The sequence below is a fragment of the Diadema setosum genome, chromosome 15 (genome assembly GCF_964275005.1).
Source record: "Diadema setosum chromosome 15, eeDiaSeto1, whole genome shotgun sequence".
NCBI lineage: Eukaryota > Metazoa > Echinodermata > Echinoidea > Diadematoida > Diadematidae > Diadema > Diadema setosum.
Genome location: NC_092699.1, coordinates 33,680,346 through 33,702,247, shown reverse-complemented (window position 1 = coordinate 33,702,247; position 21,902 = coordinate 33,680,346). Strand labels below are relative to the sequence as shown.

The 21,902-nt window shown below is 37.6% G+C and overlaps 1 long non-coding RNA gene across 1 annotated transcript; it reads right to left on the bottom strand.

The window, feature by feature from the left end:
• Window positions 1-2,445: 2,445 nt before the first annotated feature.
• Window positions 2,446-6,641, bottom strand: LOC140239326 (uncharacterized). Its single transcript, XR_011901971.1, has 3 exons — window positions 6,560-6,641; window positions 4,131-4,323; window positions 2,446-2,936 (listed from the first exon to the last, which is right to left on the bottom strand). It is a non-coding gene; the product is annotated as an uncharacterized lncRNA (long non-coding RNA).
• Between the last annotated feature and the right edge of the window lie 15,261 nt (window positions 6,642-21,902).

The window sequence follows — 21,902 nt, the reverse complement described above, 5'->3', positions numbered from 1 at the left end:
TGCATTAACGAATACAAATCAGCAATTAAAAAAAATCTATCACTTGCTTTGCACATATGAGTTCCTTTGCGTCCTTTATTTTTCCATTACAATAATTATTCCATATTAAACCACTGTATACATCGCTGATAAATGTACTTGATGATAACCTGGGAGCGCATGATCATTCATGTATCTCAGATTGCTACACAATAATTTTTACTTAACGAGACTTTCGATTTTTTTAGAGTCTTTTTGAAAATAACAATACAATGCAGTGATAAGAATAATGGTATCATAAGTTTATTTTACATGATGTTAGCATTAAAGGGGATGGCTAGTAGCCGATCAGTGGGAATCAGTGGGAATGCTGAGGGATGATTGTTCCAATCCTTGTGGGATTCATTTAAAAGTACATTACATAAAATCTACTGTTGTGTGAAAAGTATATTTGCTTCAGAACAGACTCATAGTCAAGTAATGTGCATATTAATGCACCGTCACTGACCAGGCACGCTAACCTGGAAACATTAAGCTGCACATTACTTGAATATTAGACCATTCTCAAGCAAATACTTTTCACACAACAATATATATAATGTAGTCTTAACTGAATCCCACAATGATTGGAACAATCGTCCTCCAGCACTCCCACTGATTCCCACTGATCAGTTACTAGCCATCCCCTTTAAATGGTGTGATGTATTTCAAATATTCACAAACCATGTCAATTAGTCATGGATAGTAGATCTTCATTTCGTCCATAAGTAAATCTCCTCAACCATGCATTCCGTCTCTTAAGGGCTTTTTACACTTGTGTTTCTTAACCCCGGACTTTCTCTGACCCAGGACTATCGTTAGTCCCGTACCAATTTTTTCAGCTTTTTACACTCGCCAATTAGTCCCGTACTATCTCTTGTCCGGGGCTAAGGAGAAAACTGACCTTTTTACACTCGTATTTCTTAGCCCCGGACTTTCCAAACCACATGAATATTCATGAATACGATGTGTACTGTACACGTACACGCACGCACCGGCAGCACTTGATTACCTCGTTTCTGATTGGTCAGTGAGGGTCGCACTTCGTCTCCGTCGCTTAGCCCAGGATTATTTTTTCGTTCTGTTTACACTCACTTGCTTGGCACCGCAATTGCGGTGCTAACCCCTGCTATTTTGCAGGGCCAGATAGTACCGTACTATCGGTGGGGCTAGCCCACTTTGGCAAAAACGAGTGTAAACAGAAAGTGGGCTAAGGATAGTAACTTTCAAACAACTCAGCTATTCCTCCTCCTCGTTTGCCAATTCTGGTAATTCTGCGGGGTATTGACCTATCGCAGCAGCATCGTCAGGCGTGTAAAGCCATGTTTCACAAATAGCAATAATGTCTCATTTATGAAGATATAATCTACAAATTCAGCGGTCTCGTTCTTCAATGATCTTGCATTTAACATAGCAAATTTCAAATTCATATACATGAAAAATCAGATTTCACACAATTTCTTTCTTGTAACAACTTCACAGTTTGATCCCTTTTTTGTCTAACTGCTCTTTTGCCTCTGTGAGTCTTCTTCACTGTGTTAATCTGTAGTGTATTAATTCGTTGCCATGTCATTTTATTAATTCTAAGACTCTTACAGAAAGGTCGGCAGTTGAGTATCAAAATATTGTAAGGGTTCATCTGTAAAAGGTCCGAAATATATACGCACTTTGTACTGTTATCAACAGCGTGATCTTTGTTGGTAATCACCTCCCTCAAAAAATGCGTGTCAGCTATTGTATGGCCTTCATCATGGTGTTGTATAGTAGTTCTTTTGAGGGCTTTTTACACTTGTGTTTCTTAACCCCGGACTTTCTCTGACCCAGGACTATCGTTAGTCCCGTACCAATTTTTTCAGCTTTTTACACTCTTAAAAATCCCGGGTCAGAATTGACCCTTTCCGGGTCAATTCTGACCCGGAAACTGGGTCTGTTGGGGTCATACACCGTCCGGGTCAGCCTGACCCGGAGAAAAGAGTCGGCACTACATTGACCACTTTCCGGGTCACCTTCTATTCAGTGACCCGGAAATCTGTTGACCCGGAATTGACCCGGAATTGACCCGGAAATGACCCGGAAATCTGTTGACCCGGAATTGTGTTGACCCGGAATTGACCCGGAAACTGGGTCTGTTGGGGTCATACACCATCCGGGTCAGCGTGACCCGGAGAAAAGAGTTGGTAATATATTAACCCCTTTCTGGGTTACGTTTCTATACAGCGACCCGGAAATCTGTGTCACTGGTTTGTACCCTTTCCGGGTCAGTTTGATCCAGAATTCGAATCCGTTGGGGTCAAAGTCGCCCCGGCGACATTATGCTGCATGACTCTCGATACATCTTCACATGACACTGCAAAGTATTTGAAATTATTTCATCATAAAATTGTATTTAATACAATTCACTAATCTAATTTAAGTTATACACATATCTGGCGGCCTGTTTTGTATAAAAAAAACAAACAATATTCATAAACAGTGAGGATTTACTAACTTTCCCATTACACGTGATGAATAGGCAACTGACATGCCCTTGGTTGATATACTATTATTTGCAGTATTTTGTCAATGTTTGTGAAATTATTTAGTAAAGTACATTTCTAAAAAGCTCAAAGCTTATACCAACACTGCTGCGATCATATTTCAAGTAACTATATGAATTTTTCCGGTAGTTGTCACGATGACTTGTATACATGTACATCGAAAAAAATGAAAAACACACATTAATATTCACAACAAAGAAAATACTTATCGTAAAGCCTAAAATAGGGATATTTATATGATTATGAAGTCAAATCATTGATGAATCTTCCTTTGAGTTCTGTGCAGTGGAGTGTGAGGATCCGCTCAGTGAACTTGCTGGTGCTAAGTCTGATGTCACACCTGGTGTAAAATGGACTGGTATGTCTTTAAGACCGCAATACCTGTACAGAGAGAGAGAGAAAGGGGGGGGGGGGGGGCGGGAGAGAAGACAAACTGGCATTACATGTAACATGTAATTCCCAATCCAATGCCCTGCCTTATGCTGCCCCGCCCTACCCTGCCCAAAGCCGTTCCTAACAAAGTTTACTGCAATTCGTGATCTCTGAGCAAATTGCAAAAAATCATGCAAAATCTTTACAATAACATTCATGCGTAGCAGAGATCAAAAAGAATGCAGTAATAAGAAAATGAATTTTGTCATTTATTGAGTGGTTTTTTGTTTTTTGTTTTTTGGTTTTTTTTTTTTGTTGCATATTCGTATCAAATATTGCATTGCTTGGTCCCACATAAATATAGTCCCATAGTTGGTCCGACTTAATGCATGTCATGTTTCCATAAAATTATGTTCAAACTCACATTGCCAAAGGTTTAACAGGTGCTACTTTGACTTCGCTGGGTCACACCTGACTCAAAGATATAATGCTAATAATTCAATAATCAAATATTCCTGCATGTCATTCACAAATTTCCTCACCAGAGAACGTGAGAGACATTTTCCTCAAATGCTAAAATTATAGGAATACTGCAGACATACACTATACAAGTACAGTGCTTTCTCATCCAGTAGTACGAGAAACTTTCTTCCCCTCTTTTCTTTGTTCTTTAAAAACACATTTTCAGCTGACGGTTCAGAGAAATTGAAACATGTTTGAACACTCTTTCAATAGGCCTACACCGCATCAGGACCATGAATGGAGAACCTCACAATAGGCTTGACAGAAATTATGATGCAAATATCAGATATAGAACTACAGTGAAATAACGTAATAACAATTATAATAGTGTAGGGCCTAGTCTTTGTTTTAGTGACCATTTTTTTTTTTTTTTTTTTGTCTTGGTAAGGGCAGGGCTGCCAACTCTCACTCATTGAGAGTGAGACTCACTCATTTTGGTCCTTTCTCACTCTAAAACTTTATTTCATTTGCATGCATTTCTATTGATCTCACTCATTTTGACTCCGCAATTATAGCATTGGCCTATGGGAGTCTCACTCTCAAGTAGTTTCCAATGTTGGCAGCCCTGTAAGGGAATGATTCTAAGTGCCCTACAATAAAAGAACAAATACAAACTATGAGTAAATGGACAACAGTACGCAGCCTGCCAATATAATCTCGTACAAAGTAATAGGTCTATACCTTTTATGACCATTCCCTTTGGTGAGTGGACAACAGTAAGATGGCTAAGTGCTATTGATCAAGGATGGCCCGAGGAATCGTCAGCAGCTCCCAAGAGGCTTCAGGCTGTTCTTGCTCAGCAAACTGCAGGAGTTCAGCTTGTGGGTCAGCAGGGCGGGGGCATCTTCGCCGGTCATTTCTCGTTACTCTATTTCTTTTGTTTTTTTAATACAAACAAACAGAAAATGATTATTGCCAATTTTTCATCTCACGCTGCAAATCCGCCGTGCATCTCATGTTCTCTCCCTGTCCATATGATGAGTTTGATCATGAGAATTAGTCGTGATTCTCTCCTCAAACAAGATACGACCATCCACATGTCTGTCTAAAAGTGCGCTATTGTAACTGATTTGAGCGTAGCCAGTCACAATAGCATCAAAACAGACAGGCAGTTATATATGGATTGTAGATCTGAGATAAAATGATTTAATGGCATAAAAACACTGACAAAAGCGGCATATGTGAGGAATCATTTCATCTCGGTACAATGTATATTACTATTGTAACTGTTGTCATCGACATTGTCATCATAATGATCATTTACTCCAATATTATACAAGAAGTGAATGGACACGAGTGCGATGGTACAAAATTTCGCACGCAGAAAGATAAAGTGAATCGTGAGCTTTTCATATCTTTCAAGTGGAAATTACACTCGGAATAAATCATTGATGCAGGGTGATCGTGCTTTATCCGATCCGTTATATGGAACCAAAATTGTGGAACCAGTTACCTATTCAGTAAGAGCAACTGTCATCTACAGAGACATTCAAATCTTACAATGTACTGTTCCTATCACACTGAGGACCGAAATTGCTCTCATTAATGTTCGGAAAAATATTCTTTATTTGGTATATGCTGTATTCTTTTATTATTATGTTTGTTTGTTGTACTGGGTATGTCATTGTCTTCTTTGTTGTCTTGTTTGAACATAGATCTATCAAGACAAATGTAAAGATCTAGTTCTATATCTTTTAATTCTTGAAGCACCATGGGCACTGAAACTAAGCTGGACCTGTGCGCTATAATCATCATCATTATCATTATTATTGCTATTATTATTCTTATTATTATCATTACTACTACTACTACTACTACTTTTACTACTACTATAGTACTATATTAGACCACAGACTTGTAGAGATAGGCCTACTGGCAGCCAGTCATGGATAGATAGGCCACCGTACGCTTGACAGACAGCAACCACGTTAGATAGGCTCTACTGTTGAGTGGACTAAGCTGGGGGAATTAATTTGCACCTTACTGACGAAACAAATTTGATCGAGCAAACTATAGCCAATAAGTCTCTGCACGAGAGTTTCTACTTACATTAGGGGTGCCTGCATCCTCATCCTTAGCTATCCCTCCTACCAATACCTCTAAATTTACGGCTTTAGCTTAAAAAAAAGACTTATATTTAAAACTGTAGGGCCTACTTTGTTCTTATAGTCTGAAACCAACCAGATAGATCTAATTTTAAAGTTAGAGCTCTATATAGCTAGAGACTAGGTCTTTATAGCTACCCGACCGGTAGGACCTAGCTAATACTAATAGATTCTATGTTAAATTATGTTATATTGTCTAACAGTTAACTTAGGCCTATAGGCTACTTGGTACTAACTAAGATCCTACTGTATTCCTAGGCCAATTAAAGCCCAAGCCAAGGCGATAATTAACAGAAATAGATCTAGCCTTATCCTCTAACACTTTAGGCCCTCTTGGCCTACTATTTACGGTAAGAAAATACAACTTTTGAATAGGCCTAGGCCTACGAAGGACGCTAGGTCCTACCTAGAATCTACCATGCTTTCGATACTTATCCAGGCTGAAGATCTCCTGCCGTACACGCGCGTAGTTTAGTCGGCGCTCGTGAAATGAGAGTGTACGTAACTAGTAGTATACAGTAGAGTAGTAGCTGCTGCATTACAGTGCGTACACTGCTGTTTACACAGTGGATTGGGCAACAACACAACAGCCAGGCGCAGGGTAGGTTCTATAAGATAGTGTCTTTCTTGAGAGATTAGAATCGAAGTCGAGCCATCAGGCATATTTGGGGGCATATCTCTGTTATTTTCATCTTCTTATGAGCGTGAGAATTTTGTGAAATATGTGAGAGTGGCAGCCCAATCCCAAAAAGATAATAACCATAAGACCCATGACTTTTCGGTTCGTCCCGATTTGATCCAGTGCACTGCCGCTGGTGATCCATCCCGGGTGTACAGACTGCATTGTACACATAGTCTGCACTGTTTGCCCCAATCGCATTGATCTTCGCATGATGAATAACATGTTAAGTTTACCGCAGAAAACCAAAGCTCAATCTAGTTCCATGATTAGTCAAATCAGAACATGAATATAGAGTATCAAATTGTCAGATTATAGCTACGTACCTTCGAAATTTGAGGCAAATCTCTCCAAACCCCAGGTTTCAAGCAGCCTCCTGACACACGGCATTATCGTGCAGCGTCGCCATGATGAATGTTGATGGGATTTAGGCCAATGAACGAAAGGACCAATCAGGCTCGCGCTTTACTAAGATTCCTCCAATCAAATTGCATCTCCTGAACGTCTGCAAAGCGTTGACCACGAACGGGGTCACAAGCATTTATTCAAGTGCTGGAGCTCCAGAGCTTGTGTCCAGTCGACTCCTTTCCGGGTCACATTGACCCGGAAAGGGTGAGATATTTTTGACTGGGAAAAATGGTTAGAATTCTGACCCGGGGTTTTTAAGAGTGTACACTCGCCAATTAGTCCCGTACTATCTCTTGTCCGGGGCTAAGGAGAAAACTGACCTTTTTACACTCGTATTTCTTAGCCCCGGACTTTCCAAACCACATGAATATTCATAATTACACTGTGTACTGTACACGTACACGCACGCACCGGCAGCACTTGATTACCTCGTTTCTGATTGGTCAGTGAGGGTCGGACTTCGTCTCCGTCGCTTAGCCCAGGATTATTTTTTCGTTCTGTTTACACTCACTTGCTTGGCACCGCAATTGCGGTGCTAACCCCTGCTATTTTGCAGGGCCAGATAGTACCGTACTATCGGTGGAGCTAGCCCACTTTGGCAAAAACGAGTGTAAACAGAAAGTGGGCTAAGGATAGTCCCGTACCAACGGTGGGGCTAAGGGGGGGGCTAAGCAAAATTTTACAAGTGTAAAAAGCCCTTTGGAGTGTGACCTCTGCCCGTAGTTTTAACAAGAAACTCTCTAGGCAAAGTATTTGTATATTATGATTATGAATTTATATGCTAATGATTATGTTCACACCATGTATATGCATAATATATCTATAGAGATAGATATACATATTTGTGTGTGTGTGTGTGTGTGTGTGTTTACATGTGTGTTTGTGCAGGAATAGAGGGAACGTTGATGTCATCATTCATGTTATGGTGAACTTGAAATGACGCAGTTTTCGTTTTTGAAAACCCAATGATATAATCGGCATTATTTTATAACTACATCAATTCAATAGTTCTTAAACGATGCACAGAGTATATTTTCTTTCTTATTAAATGGTTTTGAAAAAGACGATTTTGGAAAGTTAAGTACGTACACAAAACAAATATTTTTGAACGATTGACATAAGGTCATCATGTCCCATTTTTTTTTAGAAAAGGAGGTTTCAACAACGTCAAGTTAAATATTTTTATCTTTCTTTTCTGAGCGAAATGATACAATAACATATATATTGTCATTTTTTTCTTCAAGCGATCCCAACTGTTTTTGTTTGTTGTTGTTTTTGTGTGTTTTTGCGGGTGTTCTTTTAACGCAGGGGAAATGTGACTTGGAGCTGCACCACAGCAGTGACAAGACTGCTCTAGTTTTCGCTATACTCCACGGCCATACGTACATCATAGAGGACCTCGTTGACTACGGTGCGGATGTGAACTCCTGTGATGGCGACGGTGACACATGTTTACATCTAACTATATCAAAACACCATGAAGGCCATGAAATAGCTGATACGCAGATTTTGAGGGAGGTGAGTACCAACAAACACTCGTTCCTCAGTTCCGCCCCGGAATGTTCGTCTTTTTTTAATGACCCAACTAACCAACTACACTATCCACAAATAATTATATGATCTAACTATCTATCTATGTTGCGTTCAGTAGGATGCAGTTATTTTTATTTCTGTGAATTGTTGTTGTATTGTCAGTGGTTGCATTATATTAACAGGCAAGTCGATTCGTATTGCAGTTATTCAACCAACTAAAGAATTTCAGAGTTGATAATATATATCCATTCGAAACTGTTGCAATCAAGTACAAAATTTAATATACAAAGCATTTGCTATCACATTTCTCCCAAAACATCTTCGAATTGAATACAAATATTCACTCGAACCCCAAACAACACTGAAAAGATTCGAAACAGACCGAACGAATGCCTCACCAGACTCCCTGATCGACACGAAAATCACTGTTTTAGTTAAAACCCGGGACAAAGAAAAACATTATAAAAATAACAATTGCATCATTTACGCAACCCTGATGGGTTCTGTCTCACCCCCTTGTATAGCATTATCATGCTGATATTGAATAATGATATGTTTCAGGGGCCCAGCATAAACATGTTATGCACATACCATGTATAGTGCATTCTCGCATCTCTTTTTGCCATGATATATTGCAAATGTATCTTTCGTGAGAAGCACATCAAAGCTATGCCCCAAAAGCCGTTCTTATGCTCACAATCTCCAGCTTCCATGTTGAATCAAAATAATGTGCTATATTTTGATCTATACAAAATTATTCTTTTTATTATTACCATGTTATAGTATTAGATGATATTGTACTGTTGCTTTGTTTCTTTGAAATACATTTTGCTTTGTTTAATTCTACAGAACATTGTGTTTGACTTTATATGGAGCGTAAAATGAGAAAAAACAAACAACCACACACACACTCTCACACACACACACATCACCCTTCCAACGATAAATAAAGAAGGAAATTGCATAAATACATAAAGACAAAAATGGAAAATGTAGGTTGATAGACAATGTAAAGGAAACCGCTATGCTCAAAGAAAAATTATATTTCGCTGCTTGTTTCTTTTGTTTTGTTTAATTTTTGGCTAATTTCCGGTAACGCGTAAAAGCAGCATAAACATAAACAGTTTCAACCACTCTTAAATAAGGTACAATATTTCTACCTATATTGAATTAATATATCCTAGTGTTGTCGGGGTATTTGTTTTATTGGGTTTTTTTTTCAACTGTAGCTTCGTCGTGAGTATAGGGACGATGGTATCACAACGCCACTGACTGCTTTGATGTGTTACCTGGTGCAACGAGGCGCCGATATCAAGAAAACAAATAAGAAGGGACGCACCCCTCTATCCCATCTCAAAGAAGTAGCAGTTCAGAGAGTCTTGTCGCGCATCGCTAGTGAACGGGAGAGGTAATTCTGTCTTCTTCTTTTTTTGTTGGCTTGACATGCCTTTTTCTCCATTCTAGCAGTCTTTCTTTTCGTAGACTTATTTCGTCTGTCAGAGTTAAAGGGGATGACTAGTAACTGATCAGTGGGAATCAGTGGGAATGCTGGGGGATAATTGTTCCAATACTTGTGGGATTCATTTAAGAGTACATTATATATCTATTGTTGTGTGAAAATTATTTGCTTCAGAATGGTCTCATATTCAAGTAATGTGCAGATTAATGTTTCTAGGTTAGCATGCCTGTACAGTGACGGGGCGATCGTTAATGGCCCGTTAACATTAAACTGCACATTACTGAGAATTTTGCATTCGTTAAGCAATGAAAGGATATGTGTGTGTGAATAAAGGTCGGTGTTACAAATAATATGTATACCTTTTTTTCTGGTTAATAAATTCAATAAATCAGAAGTTTATCCCATGTGCCCCAGAAGACAGGCACCTGAAGTAAATGAGTAGAATCAAACTAGAATAGAGTTTGGAAGAAACGGAACGAAGAAAAGTACCTTTCAGTCTATTTATGACTCCAGAATTTCTAGATATAATTCTACTGATACTATCGATATAATCTCCCCATAATAAGTTTCCATCATCTATATCAAACATAGAAATTTGGTATAGTTCCCTTGATTGAAAGTTATTTGGAAGAGTGGTAATAGTGTTAGTAAATAACAAAGATTATTTAGTCGCTGTTTTTTCCACATTAAAAGATAATTTATTTATTTTCACCGAATCGCAACATTTCTGAATTCATCATTCACTATTTCTGCTAATTGATGAGGGTCTGAATTACATGAAAATATATATATAAATATATATATAAAATATACAATCATTACCATACATAACAAATGAAAGCTTTCGCGAAGAATACATGTATACCATTATTGAGTATCTAAAGAAATAAAATGCCAAGGAGGCTCTCTTTGAGTACTCCTCATGAAAGATCACGCATAGATGAGGTACTTTTATTCAAATAAACAAAATAAACGTTTTGTTTTCTATTTGTAAAATAGTTCCTGAACCACACCAAGGCCCTTTCTTTACCACCATGGTGAGACAGTTTTCGTACATGTTGTAAGGGTATAATTATCATGATCAAAGGCCTTGGAGAGGTCCAGGAAAATTCCAAGAGTGTGACAACGGTTATCATTATTGCTGTAGTTGTTTTTTATTTGTAAATATTAGTGTGGCATGTGTCGTGCTGTGCTTCTCCGGAAATCCCAACTGATAATAAAATAGATTGTTATAGTTGAAGAAATTGTCAATTTCTATTACTACCTTTTCTAAAAATTTTGAAGAACACAATTGAGCAAAGATATAGGCCTGTAATTATATACATCTTATTCATTGCCCTTTTAGAATATCAGGATAACTTAGCTATTTCCATATAACTTAGATTAATACCTGATAAAAGTGATGGCAGATTAAAAATATACGTAAGAGCAGTAAGAGTTTGCAATATAATTTTTTATCAATATATCACCAATATCATCATATTAAGTACTTGTCTTTTCGCTTGAAAAAAAAAAATTAACAATTCATTGCAATCTGTTGGGAATAAAGATAAAGTGTCGGGATTGGGTTCTTCAATATTGAAAATCGCGAAAAGACGTTTCGTATTGAATGGATATTTTGAGCAAGCTCAGATCAAAGTTTAGAGGAAAAAAAGTGTGATTCAAATATATTACTTATATCTGTTGGGGATGATAAAAAACTATCATCATTACATACCATTTTATAAAATATCGTTCTATTAGGCTTATGATTTATATAATACATCATTTATTCCTTTCATTGACTTTTGCATATCACATTTGAATTAAAAAAAAAAAAACTGCTTTTTATTGATTCTTTCAGACCAGTATCGGGCAACGGAGGTTTTGACGTGAGGAAGCCGTCAGGACGCGGAGGTGGAGGATGTGGAGGGTATGACGACCAAAGAGGAGAGTGTTTGTCGTTTCAGCGCATGCATAGTAAGCCCAACTTATATTTACTGAATCTGCAGCAATATATTTAGATTTTCCCGGCCAATTTCGCACTTTTGTCAGTCCATTTGATAGAAGGTTCATTCAATTTAGCAAAACCCCTCGTTATCGTACAGTCTGTCTTTCAAAATTGCAACTTGTGCGTTCAATTTAGCATTTCGACAAATGAAATTTGCACATGTCAGCATGTTGCTTTCGAATTCGTAAAACACTTGTAAAAAGGGACACTCAAATCAGCTGGTACCCTACGTTCATTCAAATTTGCCACTACTCGCCGAAAAGGGTATTTGAGTCATTCAATATTTCGCGAATGGGCAGTCAAATTCCCAACATTTTCATTCATATTCACGTCATGTTATATTTGCAAAGATGAGAAAATTTAAACGTGTATTTATACGTGGCTTTTTGTTTCATCCACATACTGATAAACAGTTAAAGTATGATATTTTTGACCTTATATAACTCGAGTTTGTTGTTCAGTAACGCCCCTTTTCATTCATGCATGTCATTATAGACATACATGTACCAATACCACAGATTAACTTCATCTTCTTACAGTCATGACAGCACAATTTAGATACAGACCTTTATCTCAAGAAGACAGAGAAAGAATTATAGGAACATTTCATGATCGTAACCTTGACTTCCTAGAACTGGCCGACACACTCGAAATAAAGCGCTCAACGGCCAGATAAGGTGTGGCAGCATGTACTATCTTCAGACTACGAGATTCAATAAACACATTGAAAAAACAAAACTGTTTCCAAATTTTCTAAAGTAAATACGTAAATATGAAAATATTAATGTAAAAATGCCAACAAATCAATATATGTTGATGAAAAAAGAATAAAGAACCAAAGCATAAAAATGTGTGCCATATTATTTAGACTTCAAAAGATGTTAAACTGGATGCCCAACAATGAATTCGAATGAACGAGCCCAGCTGCATATGTGTGATCACGTGACCATATCATTCTAAAGTGAATGAACAAATAAAGAAATGGTGCTTGTTCGACGTATCTCAATTGAAAAAGGGTCAATTAGAATGAGGTTAAAGGTAATTTGAATATTCTCCAAAATCAATTTGAACGAAGAGATCATGAAATTGAAATACTGACCATGTCATCTACGCTAAATTTTGCTAATTTGAATTCAGCAATAAGGATCAGGACTAACAAAAGTGCGACCCCTCAACACCCTCGCCCGAAAAAAAAAAAAACATGTTAACGACCCTGTTTAGAGCGGTCACCTGTCTACAATGGTCATATTTTTTTTTTGTCTCCCTTTGGTGGCCGCTACAGAGGTACACTACTGTATATATATATATATATATATATATATATATATATATCCTGTCGTGCAGTTAGTCAAGTGCAATAATAGTCATTTTAACAACTCATGTCGATCATGTGTATAAACGGAAAATATCTAGCAGTTCGCCCGGAAATTGGCTCTTTCACTTGAACGCCCTGTTGTACCGTTCTAATAGTGACGGTTAATTGCGTTAATGTACTTGCAATTCACTGTCACGATCAGAGAGTGCAACATGGAGTTCGAGTAGAAGAGCATATTTCCGGGTTAACTGCTAGTTTATTGACAGATACTTTCCGTTCATACACATTATCGACACGAGTTGTTAAGAGGACTGTTACAAAACTTGTCTAAACTGCACGACACGAACACTTTGTCCCAAAAAGTCTATGTTCAAAAAGTCTCTTGATTAAAAAGAAATCCCCTTCAAATGTTTCTTTCTTAGTTAGATCAATCGATATTTATACCTCATAATGTATTTCTGTCCTCCAGGATCAACGCTTCCGGGCCTGAATGGACAAGGGAGCTTTTAAATTTTTAAATCAGATGATCCGCGTGTGCGACATCACTGTGTAACAAGTATATGAAAGTTGAGGGAGGGGGGGGGGGATACTGCACGTATGGGAGATTCCACACAACAGATTTTTTTTTTTTTTTTGCATTCTTAGAACTGGAATAGAACGATCTGATACATACTTTTGTGGAATGTTCGGAAAGTTGCCAATCCCCAAAGAGTGCCAATTCTGATTCTATGTATAGGAATCGAGTGGAGGAAAGAATAACTTTGACAATTTGATGCATAATATGGTGAAATATTTGGAGAGTTTTTCCTATCATAAAAGCGGGAAAATTTCCCTCATTTCGGAAATCATTAGGGACATTATTACGTGTTTGCCCCCTAGCCCTCCTGGGCCTACACCCCTGCATACGGGGAAGCTTTTACAATTTTTAGAATTAAGATGAAATTATCTTGTTAAAACATTTATGATGGAATCTGCGAAAGTTTCAATCCAAGAAGTGTACTCGCAAATCCATGTGGGGACGCTCTGTTAATTGAGAGTATCTAGACCCGACGGAACTTAGGCCTTTTCTAACCGAAGTGCCAGACCTGGTGAATAAGCCTACTTTACATGACACATTTGGAAATCTGTCAATCTAAAAGTATATTAAGAAGAAAGGACCGACCGGGGAGGGCATGGAAGGGGGCAGGCCTATCCCCCTCTCAAGCGAGGGAGATTTTGTATTTTCAGAATTAAAATTCAGCCATCTTTGGGTGAAATATCTTCACAGTTTTCTATCCAAAAAGCAAGACAATTTCCACGTCTCGGGAATCACGAGGATCAACACATAACATATTTCCCCGAATTCTTTTATGGGGAACCCCTCCCCCTTCCCTCCATCGTCGCCGAAGCATATGAGGGAACTTTTGTAAATGAAGGATTTGCAGCACTCTCTTTATAGAATATCACGAAATACGTCAATCTCAAAAGTGTACAAAGTCTATCGAAAGGGACCCAGTAGGCCTCGTGGAGCTTTTACATGTTTATGATTGCAACGATGTGGTGCATACTTCTGGCGGTATTTGGAAAGTTTTCCTTAAAGAGAGATTCGTCTTTTTTGGGGGAATTGTTTAGGGATACAAATGATTTCTTTGCGAAAACATTTACATTAGGAGGGGCAAATGCCCCTTTGCAACCCCCCCCCCCGATCAACGCCCCTCATCATCCTTGTGCATGCCCATAGATGTATCGTAGGTTCCCACCACACTCAATTTTGTTTATTCGTCATGAATGTACCCCTGAAAATGATTTCAATTTTGTGCTATGTAAAAGCTGTTTGTATATTACTGAACTTATAGTTTATAATCTAAGTGTTACTTTACATTGTCATTGATGGATGTTGTAAACACAACACTGTATGATTTGTGTGGAAAACAAACAAATGGAGTGAAATGAAAAATGAAATGGTCCAAGAAAGGTATATGCCGCTGTGATCATCCTGCTTGACCTGACCGCGGCATTTGATACGGTTGACCACATGATCTTATCCCTTAATAAAATGAGGTACCGGTACCGTTTTTGGCTATCTGCTACTTCAGCACAATGAGTATTACCTGAGGGATAGACGACAGCTATGGTAATACTACGACAATTAAGATTCATCTTCCTGTACAATGGTGGAATGTGGTGTACCGCGGTGTTCAATTATTGGTCCACACATTTCATTTCATTTCATTTTATTCATTTATTTCTATATCCCTGATTAATAGTACAAAACAGTTGCAAAATAGGATAATCCATTTGTACAAGAATGTGAAGTGTCATCAATCACTGATACAAATTCAAACAGTAATACAAAAGTATAGTATACATATGCAGCTGTACCTACAGACACATATAAATGCAAGTGATTTGCATAGTTCATCATTATGAATTCACTGTGAGTTTAAACAGCCCTCGATTGTAAACATTGCCCATAAAAATGTTGGGGTTTTTTTTTGCATAGATCAGATGTTCTTTGTTTTATCCTATTTGCGCATGACTTTATAAATCATTAGTCATTATTATTACTTTTCTTTTTTTGCTATTACAAATATGTCCTGCTGATATAATGTATATAATGTTCTCTGTTTATTTCATGGAAATGGAAAAAAAAAAGATATGAAATTTTGACTTTGGATTTCTCTTTGTGTGGAACACAACACCGGTTCGTGAAATTATTGAATCGCATTGCCTTTAGCTGCGTCATAATATGCTGATGACACACAGTTTTAGGCCTATATCACCGTAAACCACGTTCACAAGGAATGGACTCTCGAGAAATTATTTGTCTATATGAACTAAATGATCATTATCTCTGAGATATTTGGTTTTCTGAAGCCCCTTCTCTACAACCATGGAGTGGATTTCGGTGTCAATAGATTAAAAGGATGCTACAGTATTGGTGGAGATCAGAATTGGGCTTTTAACTTTTTGCGACATACCAAGAAAACAATTATGATATAGTACAGAGCATACACTTTTAAGAGGAATTCAAAGTTCATTTGATGAAAATCTGATTTGGAATGACTGAAACATCCAAAAATAAAGTAAAACAAAGCGACCGTAATAAATTATGGGTCCCACACTTTATTAGAGTCGTTTTTTTTTTTTGATATCTCAGCCATTTCAAAACCAATTTTTATCAAATAAACATTGAATTCCTCATAGAATTACGTGGTCTTTCATATTTCATAAGAGGTTTCTCATTATTTCACCAAAATATGTTGGAAACCTGAAATTAGGTCTCAACCAAAACTATACGATGCCTTTAACTTTTCATTAGAAACTATTATTTTTAGAATCAACTATCTTGAGGCAAATTAGAGCAAAAACAAAACAATTGAGAGAAGCTCATGAGATCACCTTAAGATGTTTTAACTTGATTTTGTTAAGAAATGTCATTAGCAATTTCAAACTCTGGTCCTTCTTAATGTTATCATTGCCATACACGTACTCATAATAACTTTACTTTAGAACTCCTTGATGGGAATCTTTTTTCCCCCTGATATTCACATTGGAGTCAATCAAAACAATCACATAAGAGATGTTTGAAATTATTTGCAAAGAAGTGGAAGTGTTGTGGCGCCGTTATCTGATTTCTCAAGTATACCCACTTTACCCTTGAGAAATGTGTAAGACGTTTACTTCCACAATCTTGGGGGGGGGGGGGGGTTAGCCATTTTTGATGAAACTTTTTCCCCCGATATTTGTATTTGCTCTATCTAATAGTCAATTTCCCAACATGGAGTGGATTATAACCTGATATGATCTTGGGCTATGAGCTTAGTAATAAAATATCCAGTGATTCACAACTAAACCAATTCCTTTCACAGATGCCGAGAACGTTACAACGACTCATATCCAAAGATTGGTCGGTCTTGTAGTGCCGGGAAAATATACAGACCTGTGCTACATGCTGGGGGTTGGGTTCAGCCGGGCGCAGCAGATACTAGCAAAGCACAGCAAGGATTACTCCCTGGCCCTCTCAGATGTCCTCCACAGCTGGGTAGACAAGAAGGAGAGAAGCAAAGCCGACCTCAGGAAAGCTTTAGAGAAGGCAGAATTGGGTGGTCTCTACTCAAACGTTTGCTGCGATGCTTGATCATTCGGTACAATGTCATGCTTTTGAATATGAACAGCAAATATTAATTATAACTTCACTCTAATCTGTTTTTTTTTTTAATCGTGACAAGAATCATAAAAAATAAGTATGTTTTCGAAGAGAGGAGGCAAATTTCAAATATCTGGACTTTACGATACCCTTGCGTTAGAGTAATAACAACGCAAAGGGAAAACATTTTTAGGACAGAGTACAAGTGCCTGGCTCTCTCTCTCTCTCTCTCTCTCTCTATATATATATATATATATACATATATATATATATATATATATATATATATATATATATATAATGTGAAGCGGGCTTGGCCTCGTACGTGGTTGGTACTGCATCATTGGTATATGTGAGACGGAAGGAAATCTTGCAGTATAGACGTTGCAGTGGTGTTCAGTCTTGCCTTTATTTCCCGAGCTTTCGGCTATTTCACTAGCCTTTTTCAAGGGCTTGATGAGACATAACATAAAAGCAAAATAGCAACCAATTTGCATGCATTTGAACAGAAATAGAAATAGTAATAACAAGAAGCCAATCCCCGTAATTATTACGGTGCATCGTCCCAAATACCCCCACGCCACATCACCCCTCACACTTCACTGCCCCCGCATTACATGTACGAACCCCTCACACTCACCCTCCGGACACCAAGCAAATCCTCACGCCCAGTGGCGTATCTAGGGAAAACGGCGCCCGGGGCAAGTGCGAAAATTGCGCCCCTAATTTCTGAAAAAGACTAGTGTTCAACCCCAACCCCATCCCGGTAGAGACTTTAAGCAAAGTCCACATGATATGCTTTTCAAGCCCTTAAAAGTGGTCTTTTGAGGGTGATTTAAATGTAATGAATTTTGATAAATTTTGGCGAGCGAGCGCAGCGAGCGAACCGAAAATTTGTGTATTTCAGCTGACAAAACATGGAATTCTTGTCATTTTTTGCTTATCAAATCGTACAATTCTAATCAAGATAGTGACTGCCTTATAGATAACGATTTATCTATACCAACAAACTGAGTACTTTAAAAAATATTCTAAACCAGAGGGGCATTTCATGAAGCATTTTGTCCGACAACTTGTCGCACAAAATTTGCTTTCAGCCAATCAGAAGCAAGGATTTCAGTAGCTTTTAACAGTTTGTCAGACGAAATATCTGACAAATTGCTTTATGAAATGCCCCCCCCCCCCATGTACGCGCGAGTGAGCCGAAATTTGTATATTTCCGCGTAATCATCACGTTTTGTTCTTATCTCCTTTTTAATTTTGATAAATTTTGGCGAGCGAGAGCAGCGAGCGAGCCGAAAATTTTTTATTTCAGTTTTCAAAACATGGAACTCTTGTCATTTTTTGCTTATCAAATCTTACAATTCTAATCAAGACACAATATATAGTGACGGCCTTATAGATAACGATTTTTACCAACAAACTAAGGAATTGAAGAAATACTCTAAATTAGTACGAGCGAGTGAGGCGAAATTTGTATATTTCCGCGTCATCATCATCACGTTTTGTTTTTATCTCCTTTTTGTTTTGATAAATTTTGGCGAGCGAGCGCAGCGAGCGAGCCGAAAATTTTTGTATTTCAGCTTACAAAACATGGAACACTTGTCATTTTTTGCTTATCAAATCTTACAATTCTAATCAAGATATAGTGACGGCCTTATAGATAACGATTTTTACCAACAAACTGAGGGCTTGAAGAAATACTTAAATTAGTACGAGCGAGTGAGCCGAAATTTGTATATTTCCACGTCATCATTACGTTTTGTTCTTATCTTGTTTGATTTTTTTGGCGCCCCCCCCCCCCCCGTATGTTCGGAACCGTTGGCGCCTTCTTTTGATCCAATCGGCGATCGCTTCAGAACGAAAGAAATTGCAGCCGCTGCTCAGTGAAACATTTTGTGTGCTAAATATAAAATGACATGTGTGAACACAATAGACATTGTCATTTTGTCGGCTTCATCATCAAATTTTGTTCTTACCTTCTTCTTCTATATAGAATTTAGAGAGCGAGCGCAGCGAACGAGCCGAAAATTGTATTTCAGCTTACATAGAATTCTTGTGTGAACACAATAAACATTGTCATTTTGTCCGAGTCATCGTTATGTTTTGTTTTTATCTTTTTTTGATTTGGTTTTCTGCCCCCCCCCCCCCACCATTCTTCCCCCCCCCCCCCCTTTCCGGTGAGTTTCTTCTTCTTCTTCTTTTCTTTTTTTTTCTTCTTTTTTTTTCTTCGTTTTTTCTTTTTTTTTCTTCTTCGTTTTTTTTGCGCCCCCAAGGAGTGGCGCCCGGGGCACGTGCCCCCCCCTTGCCCCCCCCCCCCAGATACGCCACTGCTCACGCCCTAAAGGTAGCTAATGTGCTTTAATTTATGTTGGTTTATGTATTACCGTTGGTATTACCTACACTAAACTACTACTACAACTGTATTTTTTCAGTGGTACTGTATGTGATAACACTACCTTTCCGTTGGAGCGAATGTAATATTGCTGCCCATGTTTCTTTTGCTTTGTTTTTTGTTTTTGTTTTTGTTCTGTTGTTTGCCTTATTCTGTTAAAATGTATGCGAATTGGTGTCACTGCCTACATTCCGTTTGATTGGCTTCATGTTATTACTATTTCTATTTCTATTTCTGTTCAAATGCATGCAAATTGGTTGCTATTTTGCTTTTATGTTATGTCTCATCAAGCCCTTGAAAAAGGCTAGTGAAACAGCCGAAAGCTCGGGGAATAAAGGCAAGACTGAACACCACTGCAACGTCTATACTGCAAGATTTCCTTCCGTCTCACATATATATATATATATATATATATATATATATCATAACTTGATTGCTTAAATGATTGATATTGCTGCTAATACAGCAGTCTGGTATACAGGCACATAAAGATGAATCTTATGTATATATATATATATATATATATATATGACCGTGCATTACAAAACCAACAAAAAAAGTCGCCAGGCATGGATTTTTAGTTGAATAAGGGCACAGAAGCAGACTCCTTGCTTCAAAATGATGTATAACACAATTCAAATGAACCAAATGAACTCTCCTAACTTAAAATAAACAGATCTAAATAATGCGAAGGGTTTATTTCAATGCTTAATCTTTACTTACCGTGTAAGCTGTGCAATGGATGGGACAACCAGGAGTAACGACCACGCAAGGATGATCGTCAGATTAAGCTGATATTGAGCATGCTTAATCAACACAATCTGGTCATTCTTAACGCCAACTTTCAAAATGTAGAATTGTCTTTTCAAACGCTATTTGAAGGTAAAGTGAAGGGTGTGCAACTGATTTTTTAAAGAAATAATACGGTCCTCTAGAAAAAGGTTGGAGAAACACTGCTGAAAACATTTTCCCCCTTAAATTAATGATCTCAAACTAAGGAAGAGTGTAGAAGAACAGCTCTTTCAGAATATATTAAAAACTCACGATTGATTAAGGACACTAGTTTCCCCTTTTTCAAGCCCTGTTGGTTTTGTAGTGCACGGTCATACAATAACGAGTACTAAAAAAGGTAATCCAACTTTAGAGGCCTACGTACCATTTTCTAATCGTCAGCTATGGAGACGACATTCCAGTTGTGAGAAATGAGGAACTTTCTATTCGTACCTATATGTTGACAAATGCCACGCGTACCTGAGCACGTTAACTAATGAAAACAATGACAAATTATACTTTTTCCAAGTTTGAGTGTCAAATGAAGAACAGTGAATGTCTCACTAAATTGATGGGATCGGTGGATAAAAGTGTTCAAATAAGCAAATCAGCCTGGACGAATGCACCTTTGTGTTAACGTGTTTGAGTAGGGTTTCCTCTAACATTTTAGGATCCATAACCTGCAATATGGCCACCTGTCCGATAGCTTGGTCACTCCCACAAGGTCAACCCATACATTCTATTTTGCTATGTTCATACACTCGGGGAAAAAAAGAGAAGAAAGTAAACACTTTTTCAAGTTTATATTAAAAAATATTGTGTAAAATGTATCGTGTTCTATACCATGTAAAAGGTAATTTAATTGGCTATCAACCTGGTACGTCAATAAAAAGCGAAACTTTACGCATGAGTGAACACCATCGTTTTTGTCTTCCAAGGCACGAAAGTAAAAATTACAAAACTGAACAAGTTGTCATTCACTCGTAAGTGCTCTTCCATGTAACAAAAAGAACAAATACAATTTTAACACAATAAACAACGTAAATTAAGTTGCAGAAATAAATCTATGACATTTACAATTTCTCTGACACCCATTAAGATCAGTAAAGGCTAAAACAATGGAGGAGAAAGAAGAATCTTTGTCAAACCCTAGTTCAGATGAAATAGAGGGAAGAAGCAATATCAGCACAAATGATAGGCATTTGAATTGTTTTAAATTAGGAAAATTGTAAATATTGTTTTGTTCTTGAATTTGTCTCATGAATTGTTGACTTACTAAATTCAAAGAATTAAACAAATATATTCTTTTCATTTAATCATCCTTGTGCCCTTACTCTCTATCTGTCAGGTGAAGTTTGAGTTGAAAAGTGTTCATTTCTCCCTTAAGTTTTCTATTTTGTTTGAGGTTGTAAAGGATGAAGAGAGCGGAAACTATTTCACCAATGTCTGTCATTGTGTTAAACTAACAATTTTTTACTTTAGTGCCTTGGAGGACAAATTTAATGTGTCCACCCATGCGTAACGTTTTCCTCTATATTGACCTACTAGGTTGATAGCCAATTAAATCATCTTCAATATGGTATATAATACATCGATTTCCATCAAAATCTGTTGTGGGGGTGATCAAGTTATCGACAACGTGGCTATGTTGAAGGTTATCGACCATAAA